The sequence below is a fragment of the Periplaneta americana genome, chromosome 10, assembly GCF_040183065.1.
Source record: "Periplaneta americana isolate PAMFEO1 chromosome 10, P.americana_PAMFEO1_priV1, whole genome shotgun sequence".
Taxonomy (NCBI): Eukaryota; Metazoa; Arthropoda; class Insecta; order Blattodea; family Blattidae; genus Periplaneta; species Periplaneta americana.
Genome location: NC_091126.1, coordinates 54,677,434 through 54,695,818, shown reverse-complemented (window position 1 = coordinate 54,695,818; position 18,385 = coordinate 54,677,434). Strand labels below are relative to the sequence as shown.

General features: G+C 33.7%; 1 protein-coding gene across 7 annotated transcripts in view; it reads right to left on the bottom strand.

Annotated features, from left to right (window-relative positions):
- The window catches only part of Cdc50 (cell cycle control protein 50A), a 74,460-nt gene that overhangs the window by 25,222 nt on the left and 30,853 nt on the right, over positions 1–18,385 (bottom strand). For 4 of the 7 annotated variants that reach the window (XR_011334323.1, XR_011334319.1, XR_011334321.1 and 1 more), the window contains exon 8: positions 14,129–14,224. The exons of 2 other annotated variants lie outside the window; for them this stretch is intronic. The gene's annotated coding sequence lies outside the window, so the exon portion shown is untranslated. Of the gene's footprint in view, positions 1–1,754; positions 2,082–14,128; positions 14,225–18,385 lie in introns of those variants that run through there. One more of the 7 variants, XR_011334320.1, reaches the window with a different exon arrangement.

Below are 18,385 nucleotides of genomic sequence, written 5' to 3'. Positions count from 1 at the left end.
AGACATTACTGTCAGTGTTCTTCATTTCTGCGTGTTTCATCGGTGCAATTTCACTGTGTAGACATTACTGTCAGTGTTATTTCTTTATAATTCCATATGGGTCTTTCTGTGTAATTCAGCGTGTGTGTGTGTGTGTGTGTGTGTGTGTGAGAGAGAGAGAGAGAGAGAGTGTGTGTGTGTGTGTTTGTTATTATTCTTTTGAAATGGCAGTCGAAGAGGTCACATTAGAACAAAGAACTTTCATGTATGAAATATGTGAAAACCGAATCATGTCGAGAGGTCTGTAGGCAATTTACACAGAAATTCCAAACAGAGATACAGTTAGACAACTACTTCTTAGATTAAGAGAGAATTCATTGGCGAAAAAGAACGATTTTGATGGAACAAAACTGGATGAAATTGGGGCATCTTTAGAATGCTCTCCAATGAAATCCCTACATTGTCTGTCTCAAGAAGTAGGTTCAGCCCACGTGACAACTGAACTATTAAAACTGAAACTGTACAGGGAGAATGTAGTACAGCCACGTGACAATGCAAATCGAGTAAATTTCTGTAACTGAGCTTTAAAGAATATTGGTGACTTTATGGTTGATCCAGAGTTAATTACTTTCTCTGACAAGGCATGGTTTTATTTACATGGTTATGTCTGCACACAAAACAACAGATACTGGAACATAGAAAATCCCCTCAGAATTCACGAAATTCCCTTACATGTTGCAAAAATTGGTGTATGGTGTGTTATCACTGCCAGAAGAATAACAGAGCCCATATATTTTTAGACGACAATAAATGTAGAGAGGTACAGTAAAGGAGGTAAGACCTGTCCTTTGTCCTTAACATGTGCCATGAATGTATCACCAATAGATACGGAGGGGGAAGATATGATTTAGTCCGAAATGAACTTCCATGCCAATACATTCATATAATATTAACCATCATGAAACAAACTCTCTTTCTGATGGCTTATTCTTTTCCCTCTCGCACAGCTTACATACCAGGTCTCGCCTCTTCATCTATACAGCACACAAATATTCTCAAATTTTTTTCTTGTTGTTGTCATATAATATGAGAGAATACGGGTATTTTCAACAAGATTCCACAACAAACCACACTGCTGACTCTTTGAATGATATAAGAGAGGTTTTTAATAATAGAATTATTTCCAAAGGTTTATGGCCTGCAAGTTCGCCAGACCTTATCGTGTGCAACTATAATTTGTGGGTTCCCTGAGAAACAGAGTCTATAGAAGTAGCCCACACACCAGCACTGAGATAAAAGACAATATAAAACAGAAATTACCAGAATTACTGAACAAGAACTTTTGCATGTTTATGCAAATGTCATCACAAGACGTCAGGCATGTGAGAATTAAGATGGCTACCGCTTTGAGTAACTCTTATAAACAGATTAGTTAAACAGATAACTTATAATTTTTTCCATGTTTTACATAATATAAGTAAAAACGAGCAGAACATCATAGAGCAAAAATCTCAAGAGCCAGGTGCAACCATGCTGTGTCAGTTCCTGCACTCCACCAGCCAAGAGATAATCTGAATGCTCAGTAGAACAAACTGTGCACATTTCATGCTTCCAAATATCTGACTGATTTCACAGAATTATACATTCAGTCTTAATCGACAGTGTACAGTATTGCATGGCAGTGCTTGTTAATCTCTTTGGTATATGTATCTCCCATTAAACACAACTAGTTGTATGAAATCTGAACCACAAATCATCTAAATAAACTATAGATAAACGAAGTTGTGATTATTTTATTAAAGATAATTACATCACGTAGACAATAGGACTCTTAATCACAATTAAACAACCTTTTGTTTTCAGGAATACTATACGAGTATTAAAAAATGTCACTATTAATGTATTCCACACATTTTTGTAAAGGGCATCTAAATTATAAAAAGCAAAACATTAGAACAAATGAGTCCAGATTTCATGTTGTTTGATGTTGTAGTCTTCCTGACATAAGCATTCACGTGTGATGATATTCTTCACATTAGATCAGATGCACTTTGTGGTTTCGAGGACTTCGAGCATAGGCCATTAGTCCTACAGGCAAACAGCTGTCATACAAAAAGATGTACAGTCAAGAATTGCTTCCATATGAACCAACATAAAACAACAACGTGATCTAAAAATTAAATTGCATTCGTGTTCTTCAGAGTTTTCTCCCTGCATAAATGTGTATTTTAAATTAATGAAAACACTCTCTTAATAGTTTACATCTATTTATATATAATGAATATTCACTTCTTCTCTATACGTTCTTTAATTACATACTGCTTTAGCACTGATATTCTAGAAGTACAAATACTATACTATACTACACTATATTATACTAAAGGAACAAAGCAAACGTTTTATTACGAAAGAAAATTCTGCTCTGTCAATACCAAAATACTTTCTTACAACAGACTGAGGGAATCTTACATAATTTTAGAGAATATTACTTCTTCCTGGTACTACTGTTACAGAAGGATCAGAAATGAGCTACACACATCACTAGAGCCCGGAAGTTAGGCAAAATGCTTTTTTTTTAATTATCTAAGTGGATATATGAAAGACTTAAAAAGAGATGAATATCTTTATACATAATTTGGGGTGATAGAGCCAGTTTTTATTCTGCCTCTTTGTTTGCCTATTTTAAGGTTTAATGCCTTATTTTATCTATTTTCCCTTTTCATGAATATTTTTTTGTTAAATATAGTCCGCGTAAGTACAATTAATTTATTTATGTTGGCATGTCACCTGACCAGTTGGCCAAGAGTGTGTTATTATAAGAAGACGAGGTGAAAAAACTCCTATTCTAGCAAGAAATCATCAGTGACCTCGCATTCATAGCAGCACATTATAGTGTTTTATTGTTAGAAAAAAGAGGTGACACACTGCTGTCATCATGGCGAAGATACTGTAAGCAAGTTGCTGGAAGCACCGAGAGCCAAAATGTTGATTATTATTGAAAGTGTAAACATGTGATTGATGAGTGCTAATGGGACCTAGAAAAACTTAAATACATTCCTGATGATCTGTAAGATGGAAGTTGTCTTGCTACTGATATCAGTCCATCTATCATGGCATATTTTCAGTGGAAGTAGAACCATCTTTTTCCATGATGAAAAACATCCTGTCTGACAAACGTCTATGATAGTTGAAAAAAAAAAATCTTGTTATGGCTTGTAACCAAGAAAAGTAAGAGTAAGTATTAAAATGTGATACAGAGGCCTATTAAATAGCCTATGTTAAATTACTACTTTGACGATTCTACTGTGCACTTTCGTAATTTTTAAACGCTTATTTTGATTTTACTGCATATTTCCTGAAATTTAAAGTGCCTATTTGCCTGCCTATTTTAACCAAAATAAATGCCCTAACTTCTAGGCTCTACACATCACTATCAACATATCAGGTAAAATTTGAGAACCTGAATCTGAAGTCTACTGTGTTCTGTTGACCAAAGATCTGGGTTAAAATCAAGACAGTCTAATAATCATATGCTGCGATGACGACGAAAATCAAGAAATTACGAACTATGTGAATTAAAATTGTCTCCTTTGAATCATGCTTCATTTATTTTTTCTTCTTTAGTGGACTATGATGATTCTTCCATTTATAAAATACGTCATTTTATAAGATATTCACAAAAATGGAATAAGTTTGATGATTTCAACATGATCTCTATTGTTAAATATTTTTACAAACAAAGATTATTATCAAAACTACGAAGTCTGACAATTCAAATGTAATCAAATAAGTTACATGGAATTTTAAAAGTGTGACTCAATTGTTTTTTCCTGCACATATCTTATGTCCTTATGACAATATTGCTAATAGCTGCAAGCTACAGTTGAAGACTATAAAAACGTAAGTAAATAAATAACACCCATTATGGAATGTCTTTATTGCATCAAAAATTAAGAAGTCATTGTATATCCAGAAAACTTTCGAGGATATAGTTCTGTCCTTTATTTATATTGGCTACTATGATGTTTAAGTAACATGTAATTCATAATTTAAGATGTTAACCATAAATATATTGAATTTGAAAACAATATATACAAAGTGGAAGTGAAATAATCCTGCAGATTCAAAGGGGCATTAGGATACACTTAAATGAAGAGAAAACCTATATTATTTTTGTGATGAAATGCACAGTTAATTATAAAATTAAGTCGAAAGTTTCAGCAGTCTGGCAACATCACCGCTAACACAGTCCTCTTCCTTCTTATAATGAAGATGTACGAGGTCAACGAACTCAGGTCTGTATGCATATGTAAAATACCTCGCACCTCCATATCTGGCTACAATGTTACAATCTGGTTGCATCATTCACTAGCTTGAAATGAGTGATTTTTTAATTATATTAACACGAAAATCATCCACGCTATTCAAATAGGACAGAGAGATAAATGATTCTTTATTAGAGTTTCTATCGATATGGACAAAATTCACGAGCTTACTCAGAATAGTTATTGAATGAGAGGATGTTTAACATTTGGAAAAAACATTTTTTCTGAAAAAACTTTGAACTTTCCACCAATTTGGTATTACACTTTTTTTGTTTGTTACATACAAGATGAGCTATTCACTCTGAAAATCTGCAGGGTTATTTCACTTACACCCTGTATATTAATTTTCACGTTTTTCTGACGGAATACTGTATAATTATGCAGATTTAAGATAGTGGCAAAATTAACCACATAAAAATTTAAAGAAATACATCTGAGGAAATACTGAACATGAATATTCAGAATATCTTATTGTTTTTGTTATTTTTTATTTTATTTATTTTTCCTGGCAGTGTTAAGCCCATAGGGCCTTCTCTTACACTCCATCAGGTCGCAAAATTTAATGCATAATGTAAGATATTCAGGCAGTGAAATTAAACGAAAAGTGAAAAGAATAATTGCAGTACATCAGTGTTCAATTAATTCTTAATACGATGAACAAGAAAAACAGAAATATCCACTGTGATTTCTAATGCATATTTAAAGGTGATCAATTCTCAGTTTTTATAGTATATCACAAACACATTTTTACGAATACTGTTCTTACAAAATCCCTCTGGGATTCTTAATTATTGTTCCTCTAGTAAAAAAAAATATATATAACAGACCTATACACTTGATCTTTGTCATGGTTTCTTGGCAATTTTTATACGTAATCTTAAAGAAATGACTACTATCTGGGAGGAGAGAGGACTTCTCTGATGAGGCTAGAATCCCTGGCATATTGCTTGCACCTGATCCACGGAAAATCCATACTATATCAACAACCAGAAACATGACTAACAATCAACATGTGGTACAGTGTACCACATTACAATGATATCAACACTAACAATTACTTGCATTTGCGAAAGCTATATGCATTACTACAAGTTCAGCATTTACATCATAATATTTTGCAAAATGAAAGCTTCTTCATCACAAGAATCTAACAGAATACGTGTATCTCAGAGAAAAATATTCCAGGAATGGCACAGATTGGCCTAATTGTTTCATCTTCACCTTCTTCACTGTACATAATACCAGTGGGCTGCTTGCGACAGAAGAGTACATTAAAGCACTTATCATTCATCAATACTAGAATTAGTAAAATGAACCAATGATGCAAATGCAACAATTCATGCTGACACAAAATCTTGACGCACTACATGCTACCAAGAATGTCTACTGAACTATACCACAGTCTACTATATACAGTCACGAATCTTGAGTTTTGAGGGTGCTAGAAACAATAGACTGTGACGGTACTATTTTGCATTGCCTGTAATGAGGCGATATTAGCGATCCTAGTGGTGAGCAACTATCTAATGTTTGCATATTTACTACGTATTGAGCTTCGCGACTGTATATACTAGACTGTGACTATACTGTCAACTTTCAGAGTTCCTCTACAAACCACAGTGAGATTAATAAGTCTAAGTAAATTTGCACAAAAAGTACAAAATTTATAACCCGGTCAACTTTGTGTACATCATATTCTAATATATTTGGTCTCTATATAGGAACTAGGGAGTAAAATATCATTCAGTATTAGCAACTGACTAAATTTATATGCTGCAAGGCAACGGAATATTACATTACTGATTGTGAGTGAACTCTGAAGGTCACCATATGAAATTGGACTTCCTAGAAAAGCAGTAACATGCAGTATTAATAGGAGAGCCAAACCAAAAGCAAGTAATAATATTTTCTATCACAATTTTATCATGTGCAGTTCGGAAAGTAAAGAATAAGTAAATATTACATTATGTCTGCTGTAATGAAATAAGGAAAAAGAGAACAGGAAAGTAGAGTACAGCAAAACTGAAGAGAGGAGAGGGTGAGAAGAGGAAGAAAGGGAAGAGAAATGAAATCAAATGAGATAAAGTGAAATGTGGCGATATGAGGACAGGAGAAAAGAAATTAAGAGGGAATTAGAGAGGTATTAGTAACATGATAATGCAATGATGGAGGAATGGTAAAATAAGGACGACACTGTAAACATACATATACACACACAGAAAAATTGTGCATCACAGTGCTTTGTACAGACCCAGAAACAAAATTTGGGCTACCTGAATTTTCCAAGTTCCAGTTATAACCAGACATCGGATTCTAGGGCAAATGCCTATTTTGTTTCTTTAAGAGAAAAGTAAAAATAATTATTAATATTTGTGTTTCATGGAAATTGAAAGGTATTCAAAGAGTTTTATAGTGCCCTAAAATGCCCTAAAACGGTTATTAGAGCCTAATTTGTTAATATTCGCCTAAAAATGCCTAACTCACTGTAAAGTTTCGCATTTTACTCTTACGTTTTATAATTTATACATGTATTCACTGCGAAATTTAAGGCATTTAAAAAGTGGAAAGATTGCTTCACACCGGCCATGAAACCAGTGATAAAGGAAACAAAATGTTTTGAATCTCACGACACTCCCAATAGATTTCACCGAATTTAACATGTTTGGAGGCATAAATGCCGACAAAGAACCAACCTTAGTTTTGAAGCAGGCAACAATCACAACATGTGCTGCTACCGATTCAGAGATATGCTATACTATAAAAATGACTGTTTTCGGTCTGAAACCGATTAGCTGTACTGCCCTTCAGAGTGTCATAAAATCACAATTTTTGGAGAAGGAGTGTTTTTGAAATATTTATGAAAAGTCGTAAAACTGCGAATTAGTAGGGTAAACCGATACAAAATATTTAAAAGAATGGCCCTCCTAGTGTTAACACTACCAGGAAATGCAACAATAAGTGGAACTTTGTATTTTTGTCCAATTGAATCTCAATAACAACGGTTCATTTGAATGCTCGTTAACAGTTGCTCTTTCCCTCACCTTATTTGTGTTGAGAAGTTTTGAGCGGTAGGACGTTTTCCTGTGAAGTTTAACGCGATAATGCCGAAAAATATAAGTGCAAAATCTACATTGATCCGGCAATGGCTAACAGAATATTCAGAATTCACTTATGATGGAAAAATAATATTCTGCAAGATTTGTAGCAAACAGGTATGTAACAATAGTTGAAATATATAAATTCTATTAATTTTAATGAGTAGGCCTATAATATTTATACATTGACTGAGCTATCCTGAGGTATAATTCTTTTTAAGACCACTACACTTTAACCTTTTAAATTCCGATAGTTAAAGTATTTGCAGGTCATTAAAATTTTGATTGTTCGAACCCACTAACTTTGTGATAGAAATACGGCAATGCAACAATTAGGATTTTATTTTAATTCAGTTTAATTTACATTTTTAGATTTCGCAAGAAAAGAAGTGCCACCTAAAGCAGCATGTGCAAGGAGCGGCTCATAAGGCTAAAGCTCAGCAGAAAAATCAACTGCAACAAACTTTACTAACACAGCCTACTTCATCCAATCTCAGCAGCAATTTCTATGCTGATTTAACCAGAGCGTTTGTTGCTGCTAACATTCCCTGGAATGCAATTGAAAATCCGGTTTTAAGACAGTTTTTCCAAAAATACTGCAAACAAAATATCCCATCTGAGTCGACCCTAAGAAAAAATTACTTAGACAGAATATACAATGAAACTTTAGCTTCCATTCGGGAGGATATAGGTGATTCTTACATATGGGTCTCTGTGGATGAAATCTCAGATCCTATGAATAGGTATATAGCAAATATGGTAGTAGAAAAACTTAGTCCTGATGGACCTTCGATTCCACACCTCGTATGTGTTAAGGAACTTTCGAAAGTGAATAGCCAAGCCATTGCTTATTTTGTAAATAAAGGCCTACAGTCTTTATACTCAGGTAATATAGACGATTCTAAAGTTCTGTTGTTTTGTACTGATGCTGCCTCATACATGGTTGCTGCAGCTCCACTTCTTAAAACATTTTATCCTAACCTCACGCATGTAACCTGTCTAGCACATGGCCTTCACAGGGTTTCTGAAACAATCCGGAATGAATTTCCTCTTGTCAATTCGTTTATTTCTAACACAAAAAAATGTTTTTGTAAAGCCCCATCCAGGATTTCAATATTCTGAGAGAACTTTCCAGATATCCCACTCCCACCTCAGCCGGTTGTTACACGATGGGGAACCTGGATTCAGTCAGTGGTGTATTATTCTAAGTATTTTAAAGAAGTGGTCACAGTTATTGATAAATTACCTGAAACTGATAGTGCTTTGTGTGTGAAAGCAGTGAAAGATTGTCTGAATGACTCACGAGTGAAAAACGATATTGCCTACATAACATCAAACTTTTCTTTCATACCTGCAAGCACTGAACAATTAGAACGTGAAAAACAATCTCTTTGTAGCCAAATAGCAATAGTAAAGGAAGCTCAAGTGAACATACATTCTGCTTTGGGCGAAACTGGGAAAAAAGTTAAAAATAAGTGGGACAACGTATTAAATAAGAATGTAGGATTTTCATTGTTGGAAAAAGTATCAAGAGTGATATCGGGGGAAAGTGTAAATGTTCCAGTAAGTATTGATGTTTCTATTGTACCTAATTTAAAATTTGCGCCTCTCACATCAGTTTCGGTTGAAAGAAGTTTTTCTGCTTTCAAAATGATTCTCAGTGACAAAAGGCAAAGGTTAACTGTGGAGAATTTAGAAAAAATTCTGGTGGTGTACTGTGCAGATAATTATAATAAAGTCTGAGCATGGAACTGAATTTCAATTAACTTAAAATGAGTAATCTTGATATCAATAATCATTATTTCATTAGTTTCAATATATTAAATTTGTGCAGCTCTGTTTATAAATATAATATAGTATTCTTTTTTAATGTTTAAACATACTTTTTTATGCGTATTTTAGTGTATAACTAAAAATTTCAGTGAAAGAAATAAGTATGATACCTTGATGTGCCTAAAATGCCTATTTTCATTAAAATAGAGCCTAATTTTACAAATTTTGAGCTTATTTTAGGCGCCTAAAACTGCAATTTTTAGTGCCTAAAAATCCGATGTCTAGTTATAACATACTGCGCATGCTCAGTATTTACAGTGTACATATTTTTCACAGAGCCTGAACTCAAGATGCTATTACCTTTATTTAGGAGCAGTTTATATTATTATTATTATTATTATTATTATTATTATTATTATTACTACTGTTGTTGTTTATATATAGATCACCATACAGAAGTATATTAGCGCTCAGTGCAATGAATTGTGAAGAGAGAAGAGGAGGACAGTATGAACTGCTATATTGTAACTCACGAAGATGTGAGAGAATACCGTAAGGATACTAAATTATGGATTATGGTAGAAAGCATCTGAATCAAAAACTAATTAAGAACACGAATGTAGAATTTTGTGCATTATTCCATTAACATATATGCGGACATTAAAACTCACGTTTATACTGAGTAATAATTTAATATAAGTAAAAATCAAAGTTAAAATAATTTATTTTTAACAAGGAGAACTAATTGTGGATAGCCTGTGGAAAATGATTATGTGCCAAAGTAGATAATCCAGGCACAACAAGTAACACATATAAAACAAATTTTGACTTCTATTGACAATGATTACGCCACATTTTCTTAACTTACATGCTTCAGTAAAACATATTTTATCTGGAGAGAAATTCAAAACACTGTATTGAAAAATATTTCGACAATATAACTGAAAAACGCAACCATACCAATGTGAGATTTCTGTCTTTTCAGTAAGCACAAGCCGATCTCTAAACGAGGGTGTAGAGTGTGAATATGCAGCTTGACTAGGACGTGATGAGGCCTGAGGCATCACATAATGATTTGAAAGATATAAGTCTTTAAGAAGGCATGCATACAGTATACTTCACAAGGACTGCATTTGAATGGCACAGACAATTGTTCTTATTGCTGATACAAGTGCTGATTGCTGATACTATGTGAAAAAACAGAGTTGTAATATTTCGTGTTACTTAATGTTCGGGATACTGCTTTTCAGGTTAAATCTTTCACAAGTAAGATATTTAAAACAAATTAAATTAAATGATGAATATTATGAAGTTTCAAATAATGAATATTCTAAACACACTAATTCAATTACTGTCATCAAAATATTAGGGGATTAAAAACTAAAATAGTTATTAATTGATCACTGTTTTAGCATCTCAAAATTACAAACCTCATGTATAATGTGTACAACTGAACACCAAATGAAATAACAGGGAATATTAAATCTGCCACTACATGGATACCAGTACGTATTAGACATGTCTTCCAAAAGTGGCATTCAAATTTTATTATCATGTGTGTATGTAGGAGTCGGTAGGAGATTTATGATCTCTGGTGATATAAACATAGATTATCTGTAAGAAAGTTTCCATAAAAGTAAATTAAACTCAAGTCTTGAAGCTTACAAACATGGTCATAAAGTAAGTTTCTCAACTAGAATACAAGCTGGAAGTAGTACAGCCACTCATCATATAATTAAAGATAAAAGCCAATTGAATTCATATTCGATAGAACCCAGTGCTTTTTTTCTGGAAGAAAAGGTGGTGGAACTCTGTGTAGAATACATTATAGCAGACGGAGAGATGATGCATGGGAATTTTGTCGTTTTTAACCTCCTTTTCGTCAAACTTCAAGACTTTCAAGGCCTAAGCGAGTTCAAAGAAAAATTGTGTTAAAACATGATTATTTTAATATTTTAACACATTTCTCGAGTCCATGATGAAAAATACAACAAAAAGATGCCGAAACACCATTCTGGCGAGTTCTGCCAGAAAAAAAAACTGACAGAACCTTCAATCTATGACCTCTTGATAATGACACACTAATCCTAAGTGTCTACAGTGCCACTGAAAAATTCCAAGCCATCTATTTGATAACTAACAAAAGGATCATAAATGCTGAATATATCAACCACTTCAATTCATGTCAACAAATTTAATCTTGGGAAGATGTATGTAGTACCACTAATGTTAATAGTAAATTAAAAATACCTGTAACTATCACTGCGTAGACTTTTAACTATGCTTATGAATTTTTTCAATGACTGTTTTCCAGTCAAGGTTTTGAAAAAATCCATAAGCAAAAGATGTAAATGGTGACCAGATGTTCTCTTTTTTCCGGACATGCCATCATTTTTATGCCTCAGTCCTCAGTTTAGGAACAAATTTTTAATTTTGCAAAAAAACCTCATTTTTGTTCCCTGAACATAGCACTGTTAATCATCAGAATTACCATGTATTCTGTATTGACGCTTTCACAGTTTGTAATGGCGCCATAAAAATAGTCGTATTTATTTTCAATGTACAGCACTACTATTATGGTTCGTCATGTAAGTCGAAAAATATCAACCTTTACATTACCATGGGCTGATTGTTTCCAGACCAAAGGAGATTTGTTTGCATTAGGTAACTCTAAAACTATGCACTTTTGCTTGCAGATGGCAATTCTTTTTTGGTCCCTTCTCAACGCGACTTTCATTTATTTCCGTTCTGGTTGATTCTTGTTTTGCAAACACGTGCCTACATTCCAATTTGTATTAATATTGTTTAGTATTTATAAACGTAAAATAATAGGTTCTGAAGAACAAATATCCTGATTTTAAACCTGAACGCAATGTTTGAGGCAGAATGCAAAATTTGCACAGCAGGAACTTTTGTATTCAAACTAAATCATGGTAAAAACCGTAAACAATTACATAGTTATTGTAAATGGTTAAACTTTTTAAAAATAATCTCGAATTTTATTATCCAGAGACATTATTATAATGTGAGGTGAGAAGACGGTAGGTTACTGGCAGCCCGCTCCCTGTGCGGTCTGCGATGCATGGGCTGTTGGAGGTGCGGCATAGTAGATTCTCAGTTGCCATATGGCATTCACTATAGTCACAAGTTGTGTTACAAACGTTTTGATTCTTCAAGTGTATAAAGTTTAGTGATTATTATGTATTTAGGTAATGCCCACCAACAAATTCTCATCGCGTGAATGTGTGTGTAAAATAAATTAAGGTTTATTTAATGATGCTCGCAACTGTAGAGGTTATATCAGCGTCGCTGGTGTGCCGAAATTTTCTCCAGCAGGAGTTCTTTTACATGCCAGTAAATCTACTGATATGAGCCCGTCGCATTTAAACACACTTAAAAGCCATCGACCTGGGCCGGGATCGAACCCGCAACACTTGTACTATTTTTTCCATGAAAGTATAGAAATAAAATTGTTGGTACATAAATAATTTTCCAAAAATGTATTCATTTCCTGTGTCCCTGATAAGGTAACCAACAAATACAGTGCGGACAGTTTAACCCACATGTCAGACAAGAGTGAGGTCTTCACTGTGTCATCATATATTCATCTTGAACACATACATAAAATGCAGAAAGTTGTGTGACAGAAAAAGACGAGCAATATGACGTAAATTTCCTGGCAGCCCAGTTCTAACATGGAAAGCTATATTAAACTTAACGAGTAAATTTAACAAAACAGATTCTATGACAAAGAAAAGAAAAAGACATCATGTGCTTACAGAAGAAAAATTTGATGAAATAGTAGCTGCCTTGGAATGTAGTCCTACAAAATCTATTTTCTTCACTTGATGTATGTCTTTAAGATGAATATATGACGACACAGTGAATATCTCACCATTGCACAACACTACCTCAAATGGTCATAAAAATTTCACTCATGACTGCACAACACAACTGTCCTATTCTCACAAAATCTCACTCACGACTACTGACTGAACGTGGAAAGTGCATTATGCTTTCATGGAGGAGAAAGACAGCAATTGCATGAGGCTTGGTCTGCCAACTGGCCGAGCAATGCTTCGGGAATTTTAAACTGCCTGCTCTGAAACATATGGCTATTAAGGTGATGCATTATACTCCGTTCTCCACATTTAAAAATTGCTAATAATTAAAATATATGTTATAAGGGAACTATAAAATCCTTATTTCTTATTTTTTTTTTTGTTGGTTATTTCAATTACCATCTTTTTGGAACAAGTGTCTAATCTATGGTACTGTTTCCCTATTGAGTTAGACCCTTATTCTTGGGAGTATTCATTTAATGATGATGTATCAAATAGTAGGTCATTTAGCGTCAATGGACTTGGTGATGGAGAATTGTTGAAGCCAAGGATTCGCCATGTGATTACCTAACATTTGCCTTTCAGCTGGGGAAAATTTTGAAAAAACTCAAACATGTAATGAGCCAAAAAGAGTACTTAACTCATACCTGAGCACAGCTCCCAACCAGCAGGCAAGCGTGTCTACAGCCCCAGCTATGTTGGTGACTACACATCCTTCTTAAAAAACAAAAGCGCTGTTTTGACTGACAAATTATGTTCTGTGGTTATATGAGTTACGTGCAAACTATAAGCAGTACATCAGAGACCATGTAATTTCATGCTGCAAAACTCAATCAGCAATTGCAACAATAAAATCACTTCACTTACTAGTTTAAATATCATGCATTGTAACATGTACACTAGACTTATTCATCTATTCTGTATTACAATCTAGTGACACATGCAATGGGAGTATGAGACACTGATGAAAACACAGAAATCTGTATTGCCAATGATGTTAATACAATATACGGTAGACATTTAACACTGCAACACCATCTAATCTTTCCTAATGGCCAACATGTCAATCTGTTAAACACCAACACCACCCACAGCCATCAACATATCTACTTACAATTAACATTGAAAACATAATCGTTGATCATCCTGGTGTCTGTCGACAAACTACTGGTAGGGGGTGCGAGGATTCACGTTGATCATCTCTGTGGTGCTGCCAACACAATCACCAACATTTGGCTTAACACCCTGGTGCATAACTTTTTTTATCCTATATATACTTTCTTTTCCTAAATTAATGATCATTTGATGTGAACGATTGATTCACTCCCACTGAATAATTAATAAATATGATGAAAATATAACCATGAAATGAAGAGAGGAAAAAAACTGTGACTGAAGAAGAATTAAGAATGAATGACAACTTATGACGAAACCAAATGAATCTATTTATCTTAGTTCAATTCTTTTTAACTCCATACTGGTTCCATCATGGGTTGAAGATGACAGAAAAACAGTGATTAAGTGACAAACGTGAAAGTGACGATGAGAAGCAGAGAGATAGAAGAAATAATTATTCCAAAAAAAAAAAAAAAAGAAATACTGTGTCCATTATGTAAAAATGGCATTTTTTTGGTTGCCAAGTGACTACCATTCGTGCAATGCAATTAATTCTTCTATCTCGTCTGAAGATGAAATGTTGCACGTAATTACTATCAAGTCTGTAAATTCTACTCTCATGGTTACGCGAAATATATGTATCACTGCTTTCGTAATATATACAAGCTTGCATATATGCAGAGCACAACTGGATTGCAGAATGTCATTACAATTTCTGTTGCTATGTTCACCTGACATACCATAAAATTAAGACTAGTTCTATTATCAAGCATTGTGTATTGCGAATTTTTCTTTATTATTAATTGTGCATTATGGGTTTTATATATATATATATATATATATATATATATACACCAAACTATTACAGAGTTATTTGAGATTTTTTGATATGTTAAATAAGAGTATGCAGATTTTCAGTGAGTTTTAATGGAAATTACATCTTCGTTTCCCGAAAGCCTGGATTTCTTTAATTAAAAAGCTTGCTTTTAATCTACCTTCTTGAACTGCTTCTTTTACTTTGGAAAAGTTGGTAGATTTTCAGTTCCGTATATTTCCTTAAGTTTTTTCCCCTCCTAAAAATTGCATACCTTACTTTTTAAATTATAGATTGTCCGTCTTATCTTTCAGATAAGCTGATTTTGTTTCCTGATTATCCTAGTCATTTTTTATTATGTAATTTAATGGTTTCGGGAATTATACTATTTTAAATTGAGCACTGTGTTGCTGTAATTTTTTATGTACTTCACAGACTTCTGCAATTGAAACATTTACATCACTGAATCAACAGGTTTATTTCCTTTGCAGTGTCAATGTCATTTCACACTTCTGTTATTCTTTTATGTAAACCCTTACTTATGTTTGAAGAAATTTGGGAAATTCTCACAGATGATGCGAAATTAGAAATCATTCATTTTCTTGTAGTGCTCATGCTAAAATCAGCTTCTTTGAAATGTTTCTTGTAGACATATGATACTATGCTTGGCTTTCAAAGAGTCCCTGACGTCCTCTTGGTGAGAAATGGCAAAACAACACTTCTTCCTTGGTTCATCATCTTGTGAAAAATGATGAAATGACAAGTCATATTGTTCACTGTGCTTCGATTTGCAAAATGGCACACAGCAATAAAGCATTTCTAATCACACAAAATTAGCAGGCTAAATTCGCAATTTAATTCTACTATCTAATTTGAAATATACTTACACATACTAAAATACTACAGCATTTACTTTTATTATACCGTACACAACAGAGTAATCGGTAATGGATTTTTTTTTTTCACCACTGCAAGAAGAAATAGCGCAATTGTACTTCTCATGCATTGCAACTGCAGTTTCCTGTCAGTAAAAATTATAACTTTCCAACGTGCATATCAAATTTGATGGGAAATTTAGGCCAGCTTGAAAATGCTTCATTATACATTCAGAGAAATGCAACATAATGTTTTAATCTATTGCAATATCTCATTATAATAATAAGTGAAAAGGACACAGTTGTTTAATCACTGTTCGAAAACTGGTCTGACCCTCAGAAGTGATACCAATAAGGAATCCTTCACGAGGAAACTAGGCCAGGAGGTAATGCAGTAAGGTGACCAGTTCTTTTCCCCTTCCATTGCATACATCACTGATTAGCTACATATTACACTAATCAGACTTCAGATGTATACTAACAGTTGTTCTTCCTCTGATACATATCGTCAAGTGAGATGTACTGTTTGATAATAGATGTACATTTCAGCGAGAACCTCAATCAGAGGAAAGGGGTACAGTGAGACATAAAATGTAGTTTTTTTTATTTATATTCGAAAATATTTGCTGTATGAATCCAAATACAGAGAAGACAGTGGCTTGGTTTATATGTAATATCTTTTAAAAAATACTAAGAATCACATTTACTTTAATATATTTGAGACAGAGACGGTAGGAAATGGCATCCATTACCAATAACTACTTTACGGAGGATTTAATAAGCAACAGTAAGGTCTTTTTTACTCAAATGTCAATGTCATTCAAGTGTCCTGCTGCAATTATGTGGTACGAAACACAGCTCCTAGCAGCAGAACTGACATTACATGGGAACTCGTTGAGAGCTGTATTTTGTGTGCTATATGCCAGCTTGTATACAGTATATTACATAAGCAGTGGTATGTATACAAGCATATGGTTACCAAGGTGAAGCAATGTATTATTGAATTATTTATCACATCACAGTATGCAGAATAGTTGTTTCATAATTAATTACTAGAAACAAATTTGTAATACTTTAAACTAACAAGATTTTATGACGCTGTTTTAATATTACAATTTTTCATATTAAGTGATCAAACAAGGAATCATCTATGATTGGTCCATTGTATTTGAGGTTTAACTGCAGATTCCTTCAATTGCCATACTTTTAATATCACAAATATGAGAAGCAAAACCTTATTTCAACACTAAACACACAAAAGATTCTGTACTAAGTCAGACTCCAATTCTAGATCACTTGATTTCTCCAACATAACTGATGAACATAATGTTTCACATGCTCCTGATGCAACACTTCAAAATAATGAAACCTGCTATGATGTAACACAGCTAAAAAAAAATCCAGTGAAACAGTGACACCAGCCAGCATTGCTAGCAAGGTGAAGAGTAGTGCACGCAATATAGTCGTAAATACAAGAAAATAGTACATTATGCAACGAGCCTATAATGGTAGTAATTAAGACGCGAGTATGTTTATGAAATGAGCGCAAGCGAGTTTCATAATTTTCATACGAGCGTCTTAATTATCATTATAGGCAAGTTTCATACGACTTTTTATGCTCGACCATATTTCTAACTTGAAATTATTCATAAGTATTCATGTTATTCTTATCTGACTGGGGAGCGGAACTGACCTTGTTCAATATCTCGTAAACTGTGAGATGTGCGCAGACGCGAAAGTATTGATTTTTTCCGAGAAACAAATGTCATTGACCTTGATATAATCTAGAGAGTAAAATAAACATTAATCTTGATATAACCTTGAAATTGATTTAGACATTGAAAAACGACATGACAAATTGAATTTATTTGAATATTATTTGAATCGTTTGTTTCAGAAACAACACTTCTCCACTGTTTGACGGTATATGAGTTGTTAGCACAATCACAATTACTGACTGAAATGCTACAGTTTTGTGCAGAAACAACACTTTCATCACATAACTGCTGCTTGCAAACTTAGTCGAAAGTTTCCGTTTTGTGCAGTAACAACACTTATCCTGGAGAGGTGCTGTTTCTGTTCTCCACAAGGAGCGCTGCTAGTTACCTCCAATAGTACTATTCCAACATGGCGTCTAGTAGTGATGAGGGAGCTGTTTTCTCCGTGGTGAAAAAACGAAAGAGAGGATTTAAAAGTGTTGAATACAAACGAGAACATGTGAAAAGAGGAAGAGTAAAGGGGTTAGAACATATCAACTATGCTTCTAAGGTGGTCGCAAAGAAGAAAATTGGAAATGATTGCAAGTGAGTATGCCACAGTATTAATGTTTACCTGTTCAATAGCGTTGCTGTTATGAAAATCATACTTTGCAATGTAACATGTTTCATAATATGTTAAATCCATATTTACTCCTTTTATACTTTTCGTCACATAACATAATCTCTCTTTCCTTCAGGTGTAAATTGAAGTGCTTTGGAAGATTATTGGAGGGGGATTGAGAAGAAATATTTACAAACTTTTATGCCAAAGAAACTAAAGACGAACAGGATTCGTATTTACAAGCATT